The following is a 26,844-nucleotide window of genomic DNA, read 5'->3' on the forward strand; positions in this document are numbered from 1 at the left end:
CAACGTCCTGGAGCTTCGTGCGGCTTTTCTAGCTCTTCAAGCTTTCCATCATCTAATAGAAGGCAAATCCGTACTTCTTCGAATGGACAACACCACGGCAGTGGCTTATGTGAAAAGACAGGGTGGTACCAGGAGTCTCTCCCTTCTTCATGAAGTAGACCCAATCATGACATGGGCCCAAGCCCATCTGTCCAACATCTCGGCGGCCTACATTCCGGGGCCACAGAATGTTCAGGCAGATTTCCTTTCCAGAGTTCAGTTGAATCACAACGAGTGGTCTCTCCACATCGACTCATTCAAGTGGATTCTGTCCCTAGGGGTCTCACCCGAAGTAGACCTGTTTGCATCTCCATGCAACCACAAGCTGGACCGGTACTTCACACGCAGCAAGTGTCACCGAGCCTGCGGAACGGATGCTCTGACCGACAGATGGGAATTCAGCAGAGCATATGCTTTTCCCCCATTTCCCATCATCCTCAGATTTCTTCAGAGACTCCAAGCAGAAGATGTGGAGATTGTCATGGTAGCCCCTCACTGGCCGAACAGGCCCTGGTTCCCACTTCTCCTGCAACTCAGTTATCGGAGCCCGATTCCCCTGCCCATCAAACCAGACCTTCTCTCGCAGGGAACAACATTACACCCCTGCCCCGCCTTGCTCAGGTTAACGGTCTGGTTCTTGACTCGAGAGGGAGAGGTTGGAGTCACTCGGATGCCCTCCTGGGGCAATCCCTACCTTAATGAACTCCAGGAGACCTAGCACGAACAGAGTTTACTGTAGAGTCTGGTCTAGATTCTTGGAATTCACATACCCGGAGGGAAATCCTTCCCGGAATTTCGGAGTTCAAGAAGTCCTGAAGTTCCTTCAAGCAGGTCTGGATAAGTCCCTATTAGTTGGGACTCTCAGGGTGCAAATATCAGCCTTATCGGTGTTCTCAGGGTTCTCCTGGGCCAAGCATATACTCATACAACAATTCTTCAAAGGTGCGGTCAGACTCAGACCTCAGAGGAAGCCAAGGTTCCCGAAATGGGACCTTCCCCTTGTCCTTAACGTCCTTTCAAGATCTAGTTTGTCGGACTCCATCAGAGATCTTACCATTAAAACAGCCTTTTTAGTGGCAATCACTTCAGCTAAAAGGGTTTCTGAGATCAGTTCCCTTGGTCATAAAGAACCTTTTCTCACGTTCTTTCCGGATCGAGTAGTCCTAATTCCGATGCTCAATTCCAATCCGAAGGTATCATCGGTTTTTCATGAAAACCAGGAGATTGTACTTCCTACCTTTCGATATTCAGAGGATAATGAACCTCATCCCTTGGATGTAGGGAAAACTCTTATGAAATATCTTCAGTCAACGTCTTCTTTCAGACAATCGGATAATCTCTTCGTCCTTTTCTCAGGCAAGAATAGAGGGAAATGGGCCTCGTCAAGGTCCATTGCAGCCTGGATTGTGTCTGCCATTCAGCAAGCTTACTGTGTAGAGGGTTTGGCTCCTCCGGAGGCGGTGACAGCCCACTCAACGAGAAGCATCTCAACGTCCTGGGCGGCTTCACATCATGTTGCACCAGAAGTAGTCTGCAGAGCAGCTTCCTGGTCTTCTGTAAATACGTTTATGACTCATTATTGTGTGGAGCCAGCCTCCTTATCTTCAGTTAATTTTGGCTTGACTGTTTTGTCTGCTAATAATTTGAAGTAAAATTTGATTTGAAACATTCCCACCCGTGTGGTTTGGGCTAGTTATTTCCCACACGTAGGCTGCCATGGAGACTGCCAGGAAAACGTAAAATTCCTATCATACTTACCGTAATTTTCCTTTCCTGGTGGTCTACATGGCAGCTGGAGTTCCCACCCTCTGGTCTTGGATTCGGCTAAGATATGGAACACTGGCTGTGCCTGCAAGCTGAAATTTATAGAGGGGGGTCCTATACCATTGGAGAGGAGGCGGGGTTAACCACACGTAGGCTGCCATGGAGACCACCAGGAAAGGAAAATTATGGTAAGTATGATAGGAATTTTCCATTTTTTTTTTTCCTTCATAGCCTGCAGCAGAGCTGACTGACATAAGACACTGCTGTGTTCACATGTGCTATTGAGTGATTTTCAATTTTATACACTTTTTTCTATTCCACTATTCAATATACACCCTTTTGGGTTAAAAAAATAAAATTGTGGCATAGTCTGTACTAATCTATTTAAAAATTACAATACTTAAAGGGGAATTTTCTTTTTTTTTTTCCTTCATAGCCTGCAGTAGAGCTGACTGACATAAGACACTGCTGTGTTCACATGTGCTATTGAGTGATTTTCAATTTTATACACTTTTTTCTATTCCACTATTCAATATACACCCTTTTGGGTTAAAAAAAATTAAATTGTGGCATAGTCTGTACTAATCTATTTAAAAATTACAAACTTAAAGGGGAATTTTCTTTTTTTTTTCCCCTTCATAGCCTGCAGCAGAGCTGACTGACATAAGACACTGCTGTGTTCACATGTGCTATTGAGTGATTTTCAATTTTATACACTTTTTTCTATTCCACTATTCAATATACACCCTTTTGGGTTAAAAGAAATTAAACTGTGGCATAGTCTGTACTAATCTATTTAAAAATTACAATACTTAAAGGGGAATTTTCTTTTTTTTTCCCTTCATAGCCTGCAGCAGAGCTGACTGACATAAGACACTGCTGTGTTCACATGTGCTATTGAAAAATCACCAATTTTATATCATATTTTCTATTCCGCTATTCAATCTATACCCTTGGGGTAAAAAGAATTAAATTGCGGGATAGTCTGTATCGGTACGTGTGAGATACACCTTTACAATTTTTGGGGCGCATCTTACGCCGCCGAGGATTGCAGGGTGCTTCAGTTTGCCTCCTGTTCCGAACTCCTCCTATTCCTCATCCTCATCCTGCCTTTAGGGTACAAAAAAATTGTAATCGGGGCCTAGTCTGTGTTTGTACGTGTGAGATACACCATTTTATAAAATTTTTTCTATTCCGCTATTCAATCTACACCCTTTGGGGTAAAAAGAATTAAATTGCGGCATAGTCTGTATCTGTACGTGTGAGATACACCTTCCAATCTTTTGGGGCGCATCTTCCACCGCCGAGGATTGCAGGGTGCTTCAGTTTGCCTCCTGTTCCGAACTCCTCCTACTCTGCTTCCTCATCCTCTACCGCCTCCTCATCTGGTCAGCGTAACACCTTCACCACCAACTTCAGCACAGCCAGGGGTAAACGACAGCAGGCAGTTTTAAAACTTGCCTGTTTGGGGGAAAAACCACACACCGCGCAGGAGTTTTGGAGGAGCATGGAACAGCAGACAAATGAGTGGTTGCTGCCAGCGAGCCTCAAGCCCGGCCTGGTGGTGTGCGATAACGGGCGAAATCTCATAGCAGCTCTGGGCCTAGCCGGTTTGACGCACATCCCTTGCCTGGCGCATGTGCTGAATTTGGTTGTGCAGAGGTTCCTTAAAAATGACCCCGATATGTCAGAGCTGCTGCAGAAAGTGCGGGCCGTTTGTGCGCACTTTCGGCGTTCTCACCCTGCTGCTGCTCGCCTGTCAGCGCTGCAGCGTAACTTCGGCCTTCCCGCTCACCGCCTCATATGTGACGTGCCCACAAGATGGAACTCCACCTTGCACATGCTGGAAAGACTGTGCGAGCTACAGCAGGCCATAGTAGAGTTTCAGCTGTAGCACGCACGCGTGAGTCGCTCTGCGGAACAGCACCACTTCACCACCAATAACTGGGCCTCCATGCGAGACCTGTGTGCCTTGTTGCGCTGTTTTGAGTACTCCACCAACATGGCATGTGCCAGCTTAACTATCCCACTTCTATGCCTCCTTCAAAAAACGATTCGGGCGATGATGGAAGAGGATGTGGCACAGGATGAGGAGGAGGAGGAGGAGGATGAAGAGGTAACATTTCCAAGGCTTTCAGGGCAGTCATTCGCAAGTGGCTCCGAGGGTGGGTTCCTGCACTCACAAACGCCAGGGACACAATTGTCCAGCAGGGGCACAGTTCTGGAGGATGAGGAGGATGAGGAGGAGGAGATGGAGGAGGAGATGGAACCATGTTCACAGCAGGGTGGCACCCAGGCCAGCTCATGGCCATCACTTGTGCGTGGCTGGGGGGATACAGAGGACACAGACGATACACCTCCCACAGAGGACAGCCTTTCATTGCCTCTGGGCAGCCTGGCACACATGAGCGATTACATGCTGCAGTGTCTCCACAACGACCGCCGAGTTGCCCACATTCTAAATTGTGCTGATTACTGGGTGGCCACGCTGCTGGATCCCCGTTACAAGGACAACGTACCGTCCTTAATTCACTCACTGGAGAGCGATCGCAAGATGCGCGAGTACAAGCGCACGCTGGTAGACGCGATGCTGCTGGCATTCCCACCTGACAGCGGGGTCACAGTGAAAGCACAAGGCCAAGGCAGAGGAGGAGGAGGAAGAGGTCGCCAACGCAACCAGGGCACCGCCAGAACCTCAGAAGGCAGGGTTAGCATGGCCGAAATGTGGAAAAGCTTTGTCAGCACGCCACAACAAACAGCAGCACCAGCAGCTCATATGGAACGTCTTAGCAGGAGGCAGCATTTCACCAACATGGTGGAGCAGTATGTGTGCACACGCCTACATGTAGTGAATGATGGGTCTGCCCCCATCAACTTCTGGGTCTCCAAATTGGGCACATGGCCTGAGCTTGCCCTTTACGCCTTTGAGGTTCTGGCGTGCCCTGCAGCCAGTGTATTATCTGAACGTGTATTTAGCATGGCTGGGGGCGTTATCACAGACAAGCGCAGCCGCCTGTCCAGAGACAATGTGGACAAGCTCATGTTCATTAAAATGAACCAGGCATGGATCCCACAGGACTTTTCCGTACCTTGTGCAGAATAGAGATGGATACCGACCTTACCCAGCCATTGTTATATTTTTGATCTTTCTCACTCTTTTGGGGTGTACCCTCATTTAAAATGACTGAAAAAAAGCAGTGTTGGCTACCTCGTCCTCCTCCACCGCCGCTTCCACCTACACCGCCACATCCACCACCACCTCAACCTCCCTCCTACTCCATATGGGCCTCGTCCTTCACAGATGAAGACTTTTTTTATTTTTCTGTTTTTTTTTGTTGTTTTAAGTTGTTTCCCTATCCACATTTGTTTGCAGAGCACTTGCCATGCTCTTAACTACGTTTTGCTGCCATTTGCAGCACTCTAGCCCTTTCCATTGGTGTTTTAGAGCCATTTTAGTGCCTGAAAGTTCGGATCCCCATTGACTTCAATGGGGTTCGTGTCCGGGTAAAGTTCGGAAAAAGTCCGGGACACGGACCCGGACTTTTTTTTTCAACTTCGGCCGAACCCGCCGAACACGGACATCCAGGTGTCCGCTCAACTCTAATAAGGAGTAACAGCACACTAAGGTGCTAGTTCATCTCCTCTCATATTCTGTATCATGTTCCCATTGTAATTGGGTGCAAAGCAATGGGGCCCTGACTGGTTCAGACTTCTGATCCTCTGTTATGTTATGAGGGGAATACAAGTGGCCAATATCATGGGAGAATTGGAAAATTATGCTAATTTTGTATAAACATGCAATTTGAAAGCATTAAATTGTGTGTGCTTTTTTTTTTTTGCCTGCTAGGGGTTCAGATTTAGATTTATAAAGACTAAAAGTATTGTAAAGCAGAACTCAAGGCAAATAAGCACCAATTGATGCAGCTGTGTGTTTATTAAAAGATAATTAATTGAATTTTTACCTAGTGTGAGTACCTGCATTTGACAGCAGCACTCAAATTGGAGAGAGAGGGGCAGGATTGGGAGAAAATAGGGTGTGTTGCAAGCACATCCACTGAATCAGAACTTGCTGACAGGAGGAGAAAACCGAGTGAGAAGAGGGGTAATCTGCTGCTCCTTCGTCGTCCATACACAGGCTGGAGCAAGGAGGTACCTATGTTACATAGTTACATAATTAGTGAGGTTGAAAAAAGACACCAGTCGATCCAGTTCAACCTATGTGTGTGTGTGTGTATTTGCTGTTAACCGTACATTGTATACCCCATGTATTTTGTGGTATTTAAGGTGCCCATCTAATAGTTTGTTGAAACTATTGATGCTCCCTGCTGATACCACTGCTTGTGGAAGAGAATTCCACATCCTTACAGCTCTGACAGTAAAGAACGCTCTACACAGTTTAAGGTTAAACCACTTTTCTTCTAAGTTTAGTGAGTGGCCCCGTGTCTTATTGAATTTCCTTTCTCTGAAAAGGTTGTTCCCTATGCTATGGTTACCAGTATGGTATTTGTACATTGATATAACATCCCCTCTCAAATGTCTCTTCTCCGGAAAGAATAAGTATAATGCTTATAGTTTTTCCTCATAGCTGATGTCCTCCATTCCCCTAATTATCTTTGTTGCCCTTCTCTGGACTCTCTCCAATTCCAGCATATCCTTTCTGAGGACCGGTGCCCAGAACTGGATGGCATATTCAAGATGTGGCTGGACCAACGTTTTGTAGAGTGGAAGAATAATCTCTTTATCTCTGGAGTGAATCCCCTTTTTTATACATGCCAGTATTCTATTGGCTTTGATTGCAGCAGATTGGCATTGCGTGCCATTGCCAAGCCTGTTGTCCACTAGGACCTCCAGGTCCTTTTTCATCTTAGATTTACGTTCGTATTTCTGACACCCATGCATTACCTTCCATTTTTCAATATTAAACCTCATCCGCCATGTAGTTGCCCACCCCATTATTGTCCAGGTCTGTTTGTAAGGTTACCACGTCCCGCATAGAAAATATTGGCCTGCTTAGCTTAGTATTGTCCGCAAATACCCAGATTGTGCTGGTTATCCCAACCTCTAGGTCATTTATGAATAAATTAAACAGGATTGGTCCCAGGACAGATCCTTGGGGGGACCCCACTTTCCACTTTTCCACACATGTTTATTGTGCAACTGCAAAAAAGAACAGTTTGGTTACAAACCTAACTATATTGTCTGCCAACCTCAGGACTAGATATACAGTAAAAAAATGTTATTAGATAAATAGCTTTTAAATATGCATTGCAACGGTATATTTCGATGTTTCCTTGGAGTTCCTCTTTAAATGTTGTGTTAACACATTTACAAAATACTGTTATCATCAGTCATCAGAAGGCTGGTACCACACCATCCTCTCCTATTCTGTTTTTTGTAAGCACCATCATCGCAGATGAGCAGACCCAGCCAAATTATGGGCAGGAGTAGATCACTTTATTAAGATTATGAACAACAGAACAGTTATTAGTAATCATTTTAGAACAATTTACTCAGTCAATCAATTTGAGTTTATGCTTACAAGGAAATTTAAAATGTTTTATCTGATAAAAGAAAATTAGTGTAATTACCCCTGGCTTGATTTTCTGATCAGGTCCAGATTATAATCATAAACTTTAGCAACTATTCAAATTTGTACTAGAAAATTAGTTCCAGATTGGTAGCATTTTTTCTTTTATGCATGATCTGTTTATTTTTATATTTTTCAACAGTTCAAATGCTAAGCTTATAAAAAAGTATTTTACAAGTTTACACTATGGTTTTGATAACTCCATCATAAAGTAATAATAAAAGGCAAAATGAAACACGTAAGAAATCAAGAGAAAAAACTGGCCCACAGCATTGTTTCAAATGACTAACATAAGGATAATTTTGGCCACGCATGCATACATTTTGCATATTTTTTTATCAATTGGAATTTCCAGTTGTGTGTTGAATAGTAATGAGCCGAGCATCCCCCGGTTCCGTTCGCAGCAGAACATCTCGAACAGGGAAAAAGTTCTAGCGAACATGCAAGCTCTATTAACCACTTGACGACCGCCCACTGCAGATTTACTGCGGCAGGCGGCCACTCCTGGGCAAACCAATGTAGTACTATGTTGCTCGTTTAGGAGACTCTAGGGGGCAAGCCAGTGCGTGTGACAGGCGCCGGCCACTCGCAATCTCCCCCCGCTGACAGAGAAGGACAGACGGCTGATGTAAACACAGCTGTCTGTCATTCTCCCTGAAGTGATCACAGAGACTATGTGATCCTGCTATATAGTATCACATTTCTCTGTGATGATCTCACAAGTCCAAGTCCAACCCCCCCACAGTTAGAATCACTCCCCTAGGCTTACATTTAATCCCTTGATCACCAATAGAATTAAATCCTTCCCTGCCAATGGCATTATTACAGTAACAGTGCATTTTTTTAGCATCGATTACTGTAGTAATGTCACTGGTACCCCCAAAGTGTCAAAAATGTCAGTTAGGGGCCTGATCTGTCCGCTGCAAGGTCGCAGTCCCACAAAAAATTGCAAATCGCCCCCATTACTAGTAAAAAAAAAAACAATAAAAATGACATAAATCTTTCTCATAGTTAGTAGACACAATAACTTTTGCACAAAAAATCAAAATTATTGGGATTTTTCTTTTTTACCAAAAATATGTAGCAGAAAACAAATTGGCCTAAAATGTTAAAAAAAATGTGATTTTTACTTTTTTCTGGGGGAATTTTATATAGCAGAATGTGAAAAATATTGTTTTTTTTTTTTCAAAATTGTCGCGCTTTTTTTGTTTATAGCGCAAAAAATAAAAAGGACATCAATTTTATTTGGGTACAGCGTCGCACGGCAGTGCAATTGTCTGTTAAAGTAACGCAGTGCTGAATCGCAAAATTGGGCCTGGTCATTAAGCAGCAAAATCCTCCGGAGCTAAAGTGGTTAAAGTCTATGGGACACGAACATGAAAAAAAAGTCCTCATTTTAAAGGCTTATATGTAAGCTATTGCCATAAAAAGTGTATGGGGACCTGGGTACTTCCCTGCGGACATGCATCAATGCAAAATATTTTTTTTAAAAATGATAATTTTTACAGGAGCAGGGATTTTATTAATGCTTAAAGTGAAACAATAAAAATGAAAAATTCCATCAAATATCGTGCCTGGGGGTCTCCTTTAATGTGCCTGTAAAAGTGGCACAATACTGACATTTCTAAAGGAAGAAAATGTCATTTAAACACCCGGTCACATCAGTAGTTTATTCACTGCACCAACGTAGTGCATTATAGGGAGCTTGTGACATCAGAAGGGGGTGAATGTCCCCAGGGTGTCCCCACCCGTTTCCTATAAAAGAGCTTGCACAGCTCAAACAGCTCATTACGTGGGGAGGCGTGCGAAGAGGCGGGAGCGTATTCTTTTTCCCTATTTTTCGGGTACAGTGGCAGGTGACGTAATTGACGATGAATGGACACTATTTTTTAATTTTTTTAAAAATGGACTTGTCAAAAACTGGCTTTTGTCTTTATTTTTTTTGTACACTTTTTTGGTGAATGGGTAGGGGTACGATGTACCCGATATCCATTCACATGGGGGCGGGATTCGGGGGCCCCTTTGTTTAAGGGGGCTTCCAGATTCCGATAAGCCCCCCACCCACAGACCCCGACAAATACAGCCCAGGGTTATCCGGAAGAGGCTCTTGTCACCATCAACATGGGGACAAAGTGCTTTGGGAAGCACCCAAAGCACCCTCCCCATGTTGAGGGCAAGAGGCCTAGTATGGTTCAGGGGGAGTGGGCACTCACTCATCGTCGTCCCCCATCCTGGCCAGCCAGGCTGCCTGCTCAGATAAGGGTCCGGTATGGATTTTTCAGGGGGGGACCCCACGGGATTTTTTTTACATTTTGGTGTGGAGTTCCCCTTAAAATCTGTACCAAACCCAAAGGGCCTGGTATGGATTATGGGGGGGACCTCACGCCATTTTATTCTGTCATAGGGTTCCCCTTAACCATTTAAATACAGGGCACTTTCACCCCCTTCCTGCCTAGACCAATTTTCAGCTTTCAGTGCTCATTGGCATCTATGGGAAATCTGGGACAGCTTGACATGGCACTGCTCCCTGTCTTTAACATTGGCATCTATGGGAAATCTAGGTCAGCTTGACATAGCACTGTTCCCTGTCTAACTTTGGCATCTATGGGGAATCTCAGGCAGCTTGTTATGGCACTGCTCACAAACTATAAGTAACAGGGACACAAAACTTGGGGAGCACTGAGAGGGGACCCAGGACTACAACATATCTATACATTATAAAAGTGGGGTATGCCTGTTCACTACACTGACTGCACTAATCTAAATTAACTCACTCCAATACCTACTTTCCTAACCTCTATTATCATACACTTTTTACAGCTACTGTGTAAGCAGCAGCCTCATATATTGTGGGATGTGAACTTAGCCCCTGAGCCATGATTGGCTAAAGGCAGCCTGCCTTTGGCCAATCATGCCTTTGACAAGACACTGAGCTGTGATTGGCCAAAGCATACAGGTCATGTGCATGCTTTGGCCAATCATCCGATCATAAGTTATTTATTCACTGCACCAGTGCAGTGCATTATGGGGCACTCATCGGCGGGCAAACTTCCCGCCGAGTGCCCCATTTGTTTGTGTGTTCATCGAACACACGAAAAGCTGATGTTCGAGTCGAACTTACCTTCGACTCAAAATGGAAGCTCATCCATAATGTTGAAGTATCATCTTTAAAATGTGCCGCATATATTTGCTTTTTTTTTTCAATACCTTCATTTTTTTAATACCTTTTTTTTTTTGTGATTTAATTTAAAAAATAAAATAAAATAGAAAATTAAAATGTATGTTATACCACAGTACAGCTTTGTAAAAAATTCGAAAAAAAGAAAAAAAATCTATAATCTATCTACAGACTATGTCCAATTATTTATATTTTTAACCTAAAAAAGTAACAAAATGCTATTGAGAAATGCCCACATCCAGTTCCATTTTTGTAGATCCCACCACAATATCAATAAATGAGTTTGTTGAAATGTGTGTGGGCATCATGAGACATATTCCTTTCTATTCGTTTTTATAAGATACCTTTATATCTTTTGACTGTTGTGTTCTAATTAAATAGATCATTGGTTGCTGGTAGGGGTGCAATAGTTAAATAAAAGATTGGTATTGGGGACATAGATGGAGGCACATTTGTATGTTAAAGCACATTTCATAACAGCAGAAAAATCCATGCTAACTTTCTCAGAAATGTATTTTCTTTGCAGGAGTAAAAATAGATCTCTGGCAGCCTGTGCCAGAAAAATAACAGACACTGATTTGCAGTGATCAGGTTTCAGTATGATTGTTGATTACAGTAATTTCTACTATACAGTAGACCAGTGCACTAAGTGCGTTATAATTTGCAATGAGATAACATAGAATTGGCTGAGGAACAGGAACTAGTGAATCATAATTCTGGCATTACCTCACTTGTGATACTATCTGTATTCTGCTATCTAATGTTTTTCATGATTATCTATTATGTATGAATGACATAATGAACTTTTTATTCCTGATCATCTTCACTGACATTATTTAATAATAGATTTTTATGGCCTCTTCTTTCATAAACCACCAATAAATAACAGATAATAGATGAATGTGACTGCTATTCAATTTAAGATTACCCATTTAAGAAGATCATAGTCTCAGATTGCATTAAATACCTAAAAGAATAAGAAAACCCCTTTGTTATCCTCACTCACCTCCAGAATTTGCCTTTAAAGTCTACAAAAAAGCCATAGTGATCAAAGGATGGCTGAGAATAGCTGGCATTCATCTAAATACTAAAACGTACTTTTTATAAAAAAAAAAAAAAAAAATCCACAGAATTCATAGAAAATCGACAACCGCAAACTTTCAAGAACGCTAGCATGGATTTTGCTTGGCATCATCATTTGCATATGAGAAGAATGGATTAAGGTTCATTGGGAATTGAACTTCAGTAATGCAGGATGCAGTGATAAAACTGAAAAGGAAGAGGTTTTAAAACCGGTTTCTGATCTTATGAATGACCTCTGTATATCACCATCAGGCATTGAAACCAAGAATTCAGTTTGAATTATTCAACAGTCTTCTATTCTTCCAGGATTCTTTTTAAGATTAAGCGTATATCTATATAAAAAAAAAATGCGGCAGTTCTAGCTAAATATCTAGCTGTTTACAACCATATTTTGTTCCAGGCATTTACCGCTTTTGGAAAACTTTTACCTAAAAATGACCTAGCACTAACAATTTTAGAAATTAGGTAAATAGAAACTCAATTGACGTATTAAAATAAATAAAACCTGTTGATTGTAGTATTTGCATATCATGGAAGTCAAAAACTATTTTTGGGGGTTTGTAGTGCTGGCCAGGGACCATTGCTAATTATAAGGCAAGGCATCGCCTTTCATAGATGTGACAGGGTAAATGGTCCCTCACCAGGGTTATAGACACATTCAGCAACATGCTGAGAAGTTTCAGCAAGTTTAAAAGAAAATATCGTGTTTACGTTAACCACTTCATTACTGGGCACTTTCACCCCCTTCTTGCCCAGGCCAATGTTCAGCTTTCAGCAATATTGCGCTTTGAATGACAATTGCGCGGTCATGCAATGCTGTACCCATATGAATTTTTTATAATTTGTTTTTGCTTTCTTTTGATGACATTTAATCACCACTGAAATGGTGATTTTTTTATTTTTTGCTAAACAAACTAAAGACTGAAAATTGTGAAAAAATATTTTAGTTCCTGTTACAAATTTTTATAAATAAGTCATTTTTCTCCATCACTGATGTGCGCTGTTGAGGCTGCACTGATGGGCACTAATAGGCTGCACTGATGAGGTGACATTGATGAGGTGGCACTGATGGCCACTGGTGAGGAGGCAATAATATGCAGCATTGATAGGCAATGATAGGTGGCACTGATATGTAGCACTGATGGGCAGCCTTTATGGGCACTAATGAGCACTGATAAGTGGCAATGATGGATACTGATAAGCGGCACTGATCGTCAGGTTCCCGCAAATCGCCATACCTGTGCAGTGGTCCGCGGGCGCAATCCTGGGGGCCCACTCGCCAGTGGAGAAGCCGATCCATGGGGCCAGTGGCTGTGATTGCTGCTGGGCACCCACGGTCGCTCCCCGTGAAGTGAGAACAGCAGTCTGCTGCTGTAAACACAGCAGACTGTTGTTCTCTCTGGTATCAATGCAGAGCTCCTTGTGTTCCTCCTATTTAGGAACACAGGTCTCTGTATTGATTACACACGCCCATCCCCCCACAGTTAGAAAACACCAAAATGTGAAACAATTCTCCTGCGCTCGAGTGGTGTATGATGGGGGGACATGTTTCAAGTGGACTTAAGTAGGTATAGCTTATGGTCTTGCTGCCCCCTCAGGATCAAAGGTATCTGAAACACACTTGTTGTTGTCTATCAGTTAGAAAACACCCCCTAGCCTCACACTTAACCCTTTGATCGTCCCTGGGTTACCCCCTTCCCTGTCAATGTCATTATTACAGTAACAGTGCATATTTTTAGCACTGATTACTGTAGTAACGTCACTGGTCCCCCCAAAAGTGTCAAAAATGTTGGTTAGATCTGTCCACCGCAATGTTGCAGTCCCGCTAAAAATCGCAGATTGACGCCATTACTAGTAAAAAAAAAATAAAATAAATAAAAATGACATAAATGTTTCCCCTAGTTTGTAAACGCGATAAGCTTTGTGCAAACCAATCGAAGTACGCTTATTGGGGTTTTTTCCCAAAAATATGTAGCAGAATATAAATTGGCCTAAAATGATCATCGCACATCTGCACAATTGTCCGTTAAAGTAACACAGTGCCGAATCGTAAAAAATGGCCTGGTCATTAAGAGGGAAAATCTCCTGGTCCAGAAGTGGTTAATAAACAAGTACATACAGTCAGGTCCATAAATATTGGGACATTGCCACATTTTTTGGCTCTATACACCACCACAATGGATTTGAAATGAAAAAAAAAACAAGATGTGCAGACGTTCAGCTTTAATTTGAGGGTATTTACATCCAAATCAGGTGAACGGTGTAGGAATTACAACAGTTTGTATATGTGCCTCCTACTTTTTAAAGGACCAAAAGTAATGGGACAGATTAACAATCATAAATCAAACTTTCACTTTTTAATACTTGGTTGCAAATCATTTGCAGTCAATTACAGCCTGAAGTCTGGAATGCATAGACATCACCAAGACGCTGGGTTTCATCCCTGGTGATGCTCTGCCAGGCCTCTACTGCAACTGTCTTCAGTTCCTGCTTGTTTTTGGGGCATTTTCCCTTCAGTTTTGTCTTCAGCAAGTGAAATGCACGCTCAATCGGATTCAGGTCAGGTGATTGACTTGGCCATTGCATAACATTCCACTTCTTTCCCTTAAAAAACCCTTTGGTTGCTTTTGCAGTATGCTTCGGGTCATTGTCCATCTGCACTGTGAAGCGTTGTCCAATGAGTTCTGAAGCATTTGGCTGAATATGAGCAGATAATATTGCCCAAAACACTTCACAATTAATCCTGCTCCTTTTGTCAGCAGTCACATCATCAATAAATACAAGAGAACCAGTTCCATTGGCAGCCATACAATGCCAACGCCATGACACTACCACCACCATGCTTCACTGATGAGGTGGTATGTTTTGGATTAGGAGCAGTTCCTTTCCTTCTCCATACTCTTCTCTTTCCATCACTCTGGTACAAGTTGATCTTGGTCTCATCTGTCCATAGGATGTTGTTCTAGAACTGTGAAGCCTTTTTTAGATGTTGTTTGGCAAACTCTAATCTGGCCTTCCTGTTTTTGAGACTCACCAATGGTTCATATCTTGTGGTGAACCCTCTGTATTCACTCTGATGAAGTCTTCTCTTGATTGTTGACTGTGACACACATACACTTACCTCCTGGAGAGTGTTCTTGATCTGGTCAACTGTTGTGAAGGGTGTTTTCTTCACCAGGGAAAGAATTCTTCAGTCATCCATAACAGTTGTTTTCCGTGGTCTTCCAGGGGGTTTTGGTGTTTCTGAGCTCACTGGTGCGTTCTTTCTTTTTAAGGATGTTCCAAACAGTTGATTTGTCCACACCTAATGTTTTTGCTATCTCTCTGATGGGTTTGTTTTGTTTTTTTTCAGCCTAATGATGGCTTGCTTCACTGATAGTGACAGCTCTTTGGATCTCATATTGAGAGTTGACAGCAACAGATTCCAAATGCAAATAGCACACTTGAAATGAACTCTGGACCTTTTATCTGCTCCTTGTAAATGGGATAATGAGATAATAACACACACCTGGCCATGGAACAGCTGAGCAGCCAATTGTCCCATTACTTTTGGTCCCTTAAAAAGTGGGAGGCACATATACAAACTGATGTAATTCCTACACCGTTCACCTAATTTGGATATAAATACCCTCAATTTAAAGCTGAAAGTCTGTAGTTAAAGCACATCTTGTTTGTTTCATTTCAAATCCATTATAGAGCCAAAAAGATTAGAGTTGTGTCGATGTCCCAATATTTATGGACCTGACTGTATATCTGGTGGTATTACACAGAAGACCATGATTTTAATATGATTCTAAATTTTGTTTTAGATACAAAGGAACTAGGTTTTCTTGCATGGTTGCCCTGATGTTAACCATTTGTCACCTGGACACTTAGATTTGACAATTGACATCTGTGCTAGTCAGTATCAGACCATTGGCTGCTGCCATCTATGCTAATCAGTATCAGACCATTGGCTGCTGACTTCATCTAAATGATAAACAGCACTGATGCATACAGGCAACATGAATTAGTTAACTCACATACAGGTGCATCTCATAAAATTAGAATATCATCAAAAAGTTAATTTATTTCAGTAATTCAATTCAAATAAGGAAACTCATATATTTTATATAGATGCGTTACACACACAGACACACAGAGTAATATATTTCAATCATTTCTTTCTTATAATTTCGATGATTATGTCTTACAGCTAGTGAAAACCCGAAATTCAGTATCTCAGAAAATTAGAATATTATATAGGACCAAAAAAAAAAAAAAAATGATTTTAATGCAGAAATGTTGGCTTACTGTAAGTATGTCAATGTATAGTATAATATGCACTCAATATTTGGTTGGGGCGATCAGCCTGTGGCACTGCTGAGATGTTCTGGAAGCCCGGGTTTCTTTGTAAGTGACTTTCAGCTCATCTTCATTGTTGAGTCTGGGGTTTAGGTCAGGCAAGTTTGCTGGCCAATTAAGCACAATGTTACCATAAGCATTAAACAAGGTATTGGTACCTTTGGCAGTTTGGGCAGGTGCTGTAAAATAAAATCAGCATCTCCATAAAGCTGGTCAAAAAAGGTAGCCAGTAGCCACCCAAGGTCAGGAATTGTCTTCCAAAACTAATCCCCTCTCATCTTTTCCTAAACATTTGGGAGAGGTGTTGTATAGTCCACAAAGAGAAATGGGAAAAGTGTAACTGATAGCAGTTAGGGGTAGGGTGCACAGAAAGTTATCATAAGAATTCTGTCAGGAAAAACAGCTCTTAACTTTATGAACAGTTATAATAAAACCCTTTTGAGAGTATATTTAACAAAACAAAAGAGAGCAAGTAAGAAAAGTGAATTGTTAGAATATACATGCAATGTTTATACTCTGAGTAATAGCATCATTGCCATCTAAAGTCCTAATTCATTTTTCTCATAGACTTGACAGCAGCAGTCCCTAAAACTCCACTCCAAAAAGAGCCACTATGACTGAGCACCATTTTAGGACAATGCCTGGACACACTTTCTAGGGATTTTCTTTGCAGTGTTTCACATTCCTTTTATGCATGGGTATCAGTAAACTTTAATGTTCTCCTATATGTCATTAGTTTACATGCAAAAATATGTGAGCATATTAATTACAGATATGTTTATTGTATGAATGCAGACATAAGAATTTGTATTCTTTTTTAATATATTTACATACCTTTTTCTACTTGCTGTAAAACATGAAAGTGATTTTAAGGCCATTTTAACAATAACAATGTTTTCTTTCTTTTTTTTTTTCTCTATGCTGCAGTTGGCTGGATTCCTTTGTTGTCAAAGATGTCCCAATAATTGCACATATACAGTATTTGGTGATTGAAACAAGCTTTTCACTGTGTTTGTTTGGACCCAAGCCTTCCAGTAAGCATAGTTCACCTTGTATTTTTTGGTATTGTTTATGAATGATAAAAGAAAATTCAGAAATATTTATGATTACTTTGCTTTCTCCTTATGAAAGGTTAGTATTCGTGTGCATTGTTCAATTGATTTAATAATACAGGAAAGCCAAAGCATTGTAGGTGTTAAAAGAGAAGTATGGATCTGTGTGTGGTTTTTTTTCCCAAACAGCACTGATCGCTCAGTTCTTCCTGCCATTCTAAGCAGAGAGCCTTGACTGTCAGCCACGGCTGTCTGCTCTGCCCCCACCTCAGCACTCACTAAAGCACTGGGTTGTGAAGGGGGAGAGAGACTGCCTCAGGCTCTCAGTGGCTCACAGAAAGGCTGAGCCAGATGCAGTCCAGGCTTCTGGCTGGATCCAAACCATATGGTCACAATAATTCACCAGCTTGGACTGGCTCTGTGACGTCAGCTGACAGCATGCTTTAGCCCACTGTCTGCTGAAAATGGGTCACAGGAATGCAGAACAAACTGCACTCCTGTGATCTACAGGAGAAGTACAGCCAAATGAGCTTTGACTATACTTCTCTCTTAAGTGACCACAAAGAAATTTTTGTCTTTAGTGTATTCTATCCTCTCGGTATATAAAAGGGTGTATGGCTCTTTATAAAAATACAGTATCTACAGCAAACCATCAAGCAGGGTTGGAAGCATTTTGGATACAATGGGTACAGATGCTTCAGGGTCCAATGAGCTGTTGCACTACCCTTACACCATTTTTAACAATAATGCATAGTGGTTGTGTGTATAACTTTCTTTATGTTTGGCAAAATTTAAAAATAAAAAAATATATATATATATTCTTTTTCAGGTAGATATGTAATACTGTATATTAAAAAATATATATATATCTGTTACCCAGTAAATGGAACTCTAAGCTATGTTTCATATTCTGTTTTTCACTGTTTAAATAAAAAATCTGTTGTTTACTGGCTCTTTAACCCAAGTTGTCATACTAGTGTCTCATTGCAGTAACTCATCCTGATTAAACAGTACAGGCACAATCTTTGAATGGAACTGTGGTATTGCACCTAAAATACATCTCTGAATCTGGTTCAGATCATGCAGTGGTTACACCTGAACTCTGAGTAAATGAAAAAATACTCTTTTAAGTGCCTCCAGTCCTGCATTGCAAATGAGGATGTCAAGGACCCACTTAGAAATTGTAGTGGTGCACAGAAGAGGTAACCACTGGCTGTCAGGGAAGCAAGGGTTAAATTAAGTAAAGTTTTTTTTACTGGTAACTTTAAGCAAATGGGAGCTCTTAACTTTTGCAGTGCAGTGGGAGCCCCACTGAAAGGGTCGTTTTTTTCATGCTCCTGCGGTTTAGCTTTAAGATCTTGCATTAACTTCATCAGGGCAACTAGATTATATTATAGTTCAAACTAAACTAAGCATATAAGATACCAAGCAAATGATTTTGTTATTTTATTTCATATCTTTATAGAGTAGCCAAACCCTAATTTGTATATTAAAGAACACTATACTTTTTAAGATTTTTTTTTAGCAAACCTGTGCGTTATAAACCATTCACAAAAAACTGTAAAATTGTATAATTAATAATTAATTGTATAATTGTTAAAATTGTGAGTCAAAAGAAGCCAATCTTTAGTAATCTATATTGCAATAAAGGATCCAGTATATTGACAAATGTTAAAAAATCTGTTAAGTCAACTTTAAAATCAACCTTAGACAACTGGGCCGATATATACATAGTAGGTTGTGAGCATGTGGACTCCCTTTCATGTTGATACCAATCCACATGCTCTTCAAAATCAGCAGAGTGTATCAAGGAGGAAACTGCAAAAACATTAACCATTTAGTGAGGAGGGGCTCTTTTTTGTGGCTTTGAGGGCAATATTGAAAAGAAAAACACAAATGTTTCAGATAACATGCTTGGGGGATGCCTTATATCTGTATGGGGAGCTGCAGAACGGTACACTTTTTACAGGCAGTCTAAGCTATAGTGTACGCTGAGAGCACATATTTGGCTGTGAAATAGATTTTTCTTTGAATATTAGCTTGACCTACATAAAGGAATAGCACCCGAATCTAATTGATTTCAATCTGATCATCTTTTTTTCAGATAGTTTTAGCAGCAACACATGCTTTTTTACCAAGCAGAAATAGGCCCACTTTGAGCTGTAGACACAGAATCCATAAGGTCCTATCAGTATGGCCCTGTCAAGGTCTTCTGAATCCACCTTACCTGTCTACCAAATATCTACTCAAATGGCTGCATTACCTAGGGATTCTATGGCTGTGGTTATATCCCTGTTGAAAACAATGAGATCAGTCTGCCTGTCTGTGTTATCCTTTGTGGATGTTTTCTGCCTCCCTTCTTTTTTATGCCCCCATGGACTGTTTTAATTATTGGATGACAATATGATGTGCTTTTATTATGGTTGAAGACTTTTCCAGGCCTACAGCCATTGCTAATCCTCTCCTGAAGAATTTATTTGTTGTTCATGAAATGAGTTAAGGGAAAATATGCTGGTTCTTGGAAAAATCTTGATTACATTTATACTCATTGATACGGGAAAGATTTAAACTTATGTGTTTGGCCTAATTGTCTTCAACCACTGCTTTATGGAATTATCAATTGTATGCTATGTAAACATATAATTGCAATTTTAGTTTGTATGATTTAGGCCCCGTTCACATAGGGGCGATCCGACTTCGGGAGGCGACCTCAGAGGTCGCGGTGCGAGCAGCGCGCCGCGACCTCGGAGCGGCTGCCACGGACTTCATAACATTGAAGTCTATGGCGGTCACCTCCGGGTCGCCCCAAAGAAGCTCCGGACCCTTTTTCTAAGTCGGAGCGACTTGTGTCGCTCCTATTAGAACGGGTCCGCAGCTTCCCTATGGGAGGCGACCTACGGCGACCTGTGAGGCGACCAGGTCGCCTCACAGGTCGCCTCAGTGTGAACCGGGACTTAGAGCCCATTCACACTAGCACGACTTGTGAGGCGACTTGTGTAGCCCCAGGTCGCTTAACATAACAAAAGCAATGTTAATCAATCAGTGCCGTCTTAATTGGCACTATTGAAGTCGCTCCGACTTCAGAAAAGGGTCCTGTACTATTTTGAGGCGACCTGTGATCCGACTGTCCCATATACTTCAATGGGAGTCGCCTCCTTATCTTAATTGACATGACTTGTTATCAGACTTTCCAGGAAGAAGAAAGAGATTAGCCAGGCATTCCCCACAGACAAAGTCACCTGTCTCTTCAAAGTAGTGCACAAGTCTCTTCCAAGTCTCTTCCAAGTCTCTTCCAAGTCTCTAAACAAGTCTCTTCAAGTCACGGGGCGACTTTCTGGTCGTGGTAGTGTGAACCGGCTCTAAAAGGTAGGAATTTTAGAGTTGGTTTGATTTCAGTATTTATTGGTACCTAAAAAGTCCCATTTAGTACTATATTCATCTAAATCCTCATAAGGGATGTTGGTACATATGACATAGTTAATGAATGGGGTTCAACAGCTTTTTTCTATGTGGCAATAGTTCAAAGGTCATACAATGAACTAGTATAGTGACTCAGAAGTAATAAAAATGTCCTAGGTGAATCTTCACAAAAATGTGCTTGGACTGCAAATATTGAAACTGCAATATTCACCTTGAACCCAAGAAACCCAAACCTAATCCCAATTAATACTCATTCACTAAAAGAACATCACCTACCTTTTTTCAACCCCTATGCACAGAAACTCACAAATGTGCACAGAAATCTTTGGAATTTATCAAGGATTTCCAATCACTAGTCTTGACCTCAGGCAATGTCTTTCTTGGTTTACTGACCCTAAGGCCAGCCATAGATGGAGTGAGTTTATTTTCCATTGCTAGGGGCTATAACAGCAGCTAGCGATAATATCATGTAAAACCCAGTAGACTGGTTGTACTCAAGCTAAAATCCTGAACCGGCCAAGATTCTAACCATCTATGGCTGGCTTTAAGGAGATGTACAGCCAAAGCATGTTTGGCTGTACGTCTCCTATGAATCATGGGAGTGCAGTTCGTTCTGCACTCCTGTGACCTGTTTTCTACAGAGAGTGGTCTGAAGTCTGCTCTCTGCTGATGTCCCAGATGTCAGTCCAGGCACTGCGTCATCAGGACCACAAGGTTGGGATCCACCAGGTGCCTGGACCGACACCTGGCTCAGCCTCTCGGCGAGCTGCTGAGAACCTGAGCCGGCTGCTCCCCGCCCCTCCACAACCCAGCGCTCCAGTGAGCGAGGAGGAGGCAGAGCAGAGAGTGGTGACTGACAGTCAGTGGCTCTCTGCTCAGGAGCTGTCAGAACTGAGCGATCATCGGTGTTAGACCACACAGTTCTTAGTGCAGAGGCGCCAGGGTACAGATGCAGCATTGGACCGATGCTGCATCCACCTAGATAAGCTCTAATCTTGAAATAGCAGACCAAAGATGATACACCAGTGTAAGACTATCCAGCCGCGGGACATTTTTAATGCAGGAGATTTGTCTAAAATGTATTAAAGAAGAGTACAGGTTGGTGTTTTATTACAATAATTAGTAGACTGCAGATGACAGATGAATTAAGATCTTGCAGAAGATACAGTAATACAAATTTGGTCAGCAGCAGGACAGTTTTAATCAGGGATAAGAGGCCTAACATTAGAATCCCCAACCTATATTTTTTTCTATGGGGAAAGGGTTGCATTGAATGTGAGTGATGTGCTGTGAGTTTAGGTGCTCAGCATTCTTGCACTGTTTTTTTTTTTTTTTTTTCAAGCGGTGCATGCTGCAAACAAATGGCAGTTTAAAGAACAAATGAAGAAAACCAAGTGAATACTCAACTTTAAGCATCCCAAACATAAAATGCCATATTAACATACACTAAATTAAAATAGTAAAACCAATAAAAGAATACTAAAAAATTCCACCCCTGAAAAAAGGACCACTTTTAAGAAAAAAACAACCTAAAATAAAGGTTCAAGCAACATAATAAAAGCACAATACACCTAAAAAAAATTAGAACCTCAAAATGCTACCTCAAAATGCACTATTTATTTTTAATAAGGAAGACTTGCAGCATCAAAAAAAGTTTGCTATAGATGGGACAGTTTTTAAAGACAGAAAAAAAAAAAACCTCCCATAAACATAAAAAAGGCAACAAAAATAAAGACAGAAAATTGCCCAAAAAATATGGCCTTTAGAATGAAAATACAGTTTCCTAACAGACTTTGATCTCTGCCTATGCAGTTGTCAGCTTTTCCTATGCTTTCTATACAAAAGCCACTGACACTATGGATAACCTCTTGCGGATCACATAATAATGTATACAGTATGTGCAGCAGCAAGGAGGGTGAGTCTTAATGCTCACATACTGCAAATGCATGCCCATGATAACTAAGGTTTCTGTGCTCTGAGTCATTATCAAGGCGGCTGTTAGAAATCACAGGCCCCCATACAACCTTCCTGATGGGGCCCCTGTCCCCTATTCCTCGCCTACACATTGACACCCCCAGTCTTCTGCCGCCCCCCCCCACCCATTCTTCATGGGCTAGCACACATTGCTCTCTGAAGAGCGATCTGAATCTGGATTGTTCTGCAGAGAACATTTGGCAGGTAGTGAGTTGCTGCATCACCTTCTCATCACCTGTTATAACCAATTTAAAACCCTGATACGAGTTGAAAGGGATTGTGTTCAGAAGGCAAAATTGTGGGTGGTGACAGTGGGGATAGTTTTTGCTGCACAGAAAGCATAGTGGTTGGGCACTGCCTTTGCATCACAAGGGTTCATTCATACTGAGCCCCTCCGCTCAGCAAGGAAAACATGAGGGGAGTGTCAGTAAAAATGCAGCTCATACATGTCTTTACTGCCCCCCAATCACAAGTGTAAACTAGCATCTCCTGCTAATGATCATCCTTGTTATAATGATCACAGCACAGCAGATGCTTTTTGGCTGTGTCACTGTGTCACATGGCTGTTGGGTACTGACTTTGTTATGGCTTGGTGTTTCAGACTAACACTGTACAGCCATAACAAAGTCAATACACAATAGCCATGTGACACTGACAGAGAGCCATAGGGGACGTGCTGTGATCATTAACCACTTGCCGACCAGTCGCCGCAGTTATACGGCGGCAGGTCAGCAGGTTCCCACAAATCACCGTACCTGTTTGCCAGTTCGCGGGAGTGCTCCTGTGCCCACTCAACAGCGGGGAAACCGAGGCACGGGGCACCGGCGATTGCTCCCCGTGAAGAGAGAACAGCGGTTTGCTGTTGTAATCACAGCAGACTGTTGTTCTCTCTGGTATCAACACAGAGCCCCTGTGTTTCTGCTATTTAGGAACACAGGTCTCTATGTTGATATTACAAGCCCATCCCCCTCACTGTTAGAAAACACCCCCTAGGCTCTCACTTAACCCTTTGATCGCCCCTGAGTTAACCCCTTCCCTGCCAGTGTCATTATTAAAGTACCAGTGCATATCTTTAGCACTGATTACTGTAATATGGTCACTGGTCCCCCCCAAAAGTGTCAAAAATGTCAGTTAGGGGTCCGATCTGTCTGCCACAATGTTACATTCCAACTAAAAATCGCTGATCGTCACCATTACTAGTAAAAAATAAATAAATAAAAAAATTGCATAAATCTTTCCCTTAGTTTGTAGACGCAATAACTTTTGTGCAAATCAATTAAAATACACTTATGGGGATTTTTTTACTAAAAATATGTAGCAGAATATGAATTGACCTAAAATGATGAAAACATTTGATTTTTACATTTTTTTTTCTTGGGGCGGGGGGGATGTTATATAGCAGAAAATGAAAAAAAATATATATTTATTTTTTTTAGAATTGTTGCTTTTTTTTGTTTATAGCGCAAAAAATAAAAATCACACAGGTGATCAAATACCCCCAAAAGAAAGCTCTATTATTAGGGAAAAAAGGACGTCAATTTTATTTAGGTACAGTTAAAGTAAAGCAGTGCTGAATCGCAAAAAAATGCCTGGTCATTACGGGAGAAAATCTTCCGGTCCAGAAGTGGTTAAAATGATAATGCCAATTAGCACACAGTGGGGAATCTGGGGACTGTACCTTCCTTTCAGAGTAGTAGAATGTTGCCTGTCACTGTGTGTCACTTGCCTGTGCACAGCCACCCACCACTGGGATCGCCAATCTGTGCCTTCTAAACCTCTCCCACACTCCTCGGCACCTGCTGAGGGAGCTGAGGTACAAAGAATCCCTCTGCCAGGGAAGGCACAGCACAGACAGTGGGCGGCTAGCCAGAACTATACCTTGCAGTGGGACATGCAACTGCACTTCATGTGCCTACGCCCAGAAAAGAAAAAAAGATCTTGATCTCTCGTCTCCCCGCCTTAAAGATAAGTTCACCTTTTCGGGCAGAATTTCACTTTTCATAATAAATAGAAGTGTTTTCCAATGCCATTTCAGGCCCAGCCACTCCAATGTGTTTTCTCTCACTTGCTTTATCCACAGGAGGTTTAAAATCTTGTCAACTTATTGTCAGTTTTTTTGAATTTTTAAAAGGATTTTCAGATTCCATCACCTTCTTAACTTTCAATCCCTGGTACGTCATCTCCCGGAAGCCTTCACAGAAGAGGGTGTGATAGGGTATGTTCACCACTCTGGACAACAACTCCCTCATTACAATACTACCTTCCACCCACTTTCTATACAATCTGTTTGTACAATCTCCTTTAGGTTCACCATCAGCTACAGTATGTAGTAAAAGGGTCTGTCCGATTTGATACAAATTGAATACATTGTTAAGATGGGTCCTCTTATTCCATAGTTCTGGTAAATCTAAAGAAAATTGTACAGAAATTTTATAATCAGATTGCATAGTGTACGACCAGATACATTAATGGTATACATAGAGGGGCTGGATTGCATTAAAAAAAGTGAACTTAGCCTTTAACTATTTCAATACAGGGCACTTTCACCCCCTTCCTGCCCAGATCAATTTTCAGCTTTCAGCGATGTCATACTTTGAATGACAAATGCGCGGTCATGCTACACTATACCCATATAACATTTTTATAATTTTTCTCCCACAAATAGAGCTTTCTTTTGGTGGTATTTGATCACCACTGGGTTTTTTATTTTTTACTAAACAAATTCAAAATTACCAACATTTTTGGAAAAAAAAAGTTTTTCTTAGTTTCTGTTATAACATTTTGTAAATAAGTATGTTTTCTCCTTCACTGACGGGCACTGATGCGGCGGCACTGATGAGGTGGCAATGATGGGCACTGATGAGGTGGCCCTGATAAGGTGGCCCTAATAAGGAGGCACTAATATGCAGCACTGATAGATGGCACAGATATGCAGCACTGATGGCCATTGATAGGTGGCACTGAGATGCAGCACTGATGGGCGCTGATAGGTGGCACAGATGGGCATATGACACCCAGTCAGGATAACTGATTCCCTGCTCAGCCTATATCATAATGACAGATGTGGTTAAGCCCCAGGTAAAGGGCCATTGCTAGTGTGTCCCAAACATTCCACTTCCTCAGGCTCTGTGAAACATTTGGGAGAATCTCAAACTGTTTCTCAACCACATAAAAGAGTGATTTTACCATGCCTGTTATTTTCCTGTAGATTTTTATGCAACAACTTATCATGAAAGAAACATGTCTGGGTGAAACATAGCAGTCACTGTGAACATTCTGTATATACCAAGTCACCTTTAAGTCCTATAAATGATTGGTTCTCTATCCTCTATAATTTGAGGAATGTTAGTGCCCAACTGTGCAATGCAGGTAATATACTGTATATGGTGCATCTCATTCCTCACCTTCTTTCATAGTTCATGCCTGCATTAAGTTCTATTTTTCACCAATCTCTTTCCACTAGAATGATGTCTTTTACATTTAAACATGCTGGGGTTGATTTACTAAAGGCAAATAGACTGTTCACTTTGCAAGAAGAATTCTCACTTTCTAAAGAAAATTTCTTTTAGCTTAGTAAATGTGTAAAAATCCTTTTTGAAAAGAATATTCAATCACGTGCAAGGAAATGTAAAAAAAAAAGATAATTTTGCTTGCACATAATTGAATGATATAAGTCAGCAGAGCTTCATTAAAGGAGATTCCCTTGCAAAATGAACAGCCATTGCCTTTAGTAAATCAACCCTACTGTCATTTATTATTATTTATTATTATTATTATACAGAATTTATACAGCGCCAACAGTTTGCGCAGTGCTTTAGTGCTGGTTCACACTGCCGCTACCACTAAAGTAGCGTCGCTTCCAGCGCGACTTTGACGCGATTTTGACGCGACTTTGGCGCGACTTTGACGCGACTTTGGCGCGACTTAGCGCGACTTTGACGCGACCTAATCGCGAGGCAACTTTTTATTTGGCCAATCACAATCTGATGTCTTGTGACCTAATTTCCTTTTCCTGTGTTTTTTTTTTTACATATTTCCTTTTTCCCATGTGTGCAGTGTTGTGTGTCTCACATAGCTTTGTTTGTCTGTCCAGAAACGTAAAAAAAAAAAAAGAGCTTTTTTCCTATAATTTTTAAGAAGCACATGCCTCCAAAGACACCCAAAAAATGCCCGTAAAATGTCTGCAAGAAAAAAAGCCAGCCGCAGAGAAGCCGTATTCCTGAAAATATAGTAAAAATGCTGTTTTTTAGGGGTTCTGGACATGCTACAGAGCTGAAAATTGACAGGTACACTTTTTAGACCCCCCAGACACTAAATAAAAAAAATGACATGCCTGCCTAAAAAAATGCCCGCTAAATGCCTGCAAGAAAAAAAGACAGCTGGTAAGACACTACAAAAAATTA

General features: G+C 41.4%; 1 protein-coding gene across 1 annotated transcript in view; it reads left to right on the top strand.

Annotated features, from left to right (window-relative positions):
* LOC309552665 (teneurin-2-like) overlaps positions 1–26,844 on the top strand; it is a gene marked incomplete at its 3' end in the record, with an annotated part of 2,116,672 nt that overhangs the window by 546,972 nt on the left and 1,542,856 nt on the right. The window contains exon 2 of the mRNA XM_082253595.1: positions 16,923–17,029. The remainder of the gene's footprint in view (positions 1–16,922; positions 17,030–26,844) is intronic.

This window comes from Pelophylax lessonae, assembly GCF_965119305.1.
Source record: "Pelophylax lessonae genome assembly, chromosome: 4".
In the NCBI taxonomy this organism is placed as follows: domain Eukaryota; kingdom Metazoa; phylum Chordata; class Amphibia; order Anura; family Ranidae; genus Pelophylax; species Pelophylax lessonae.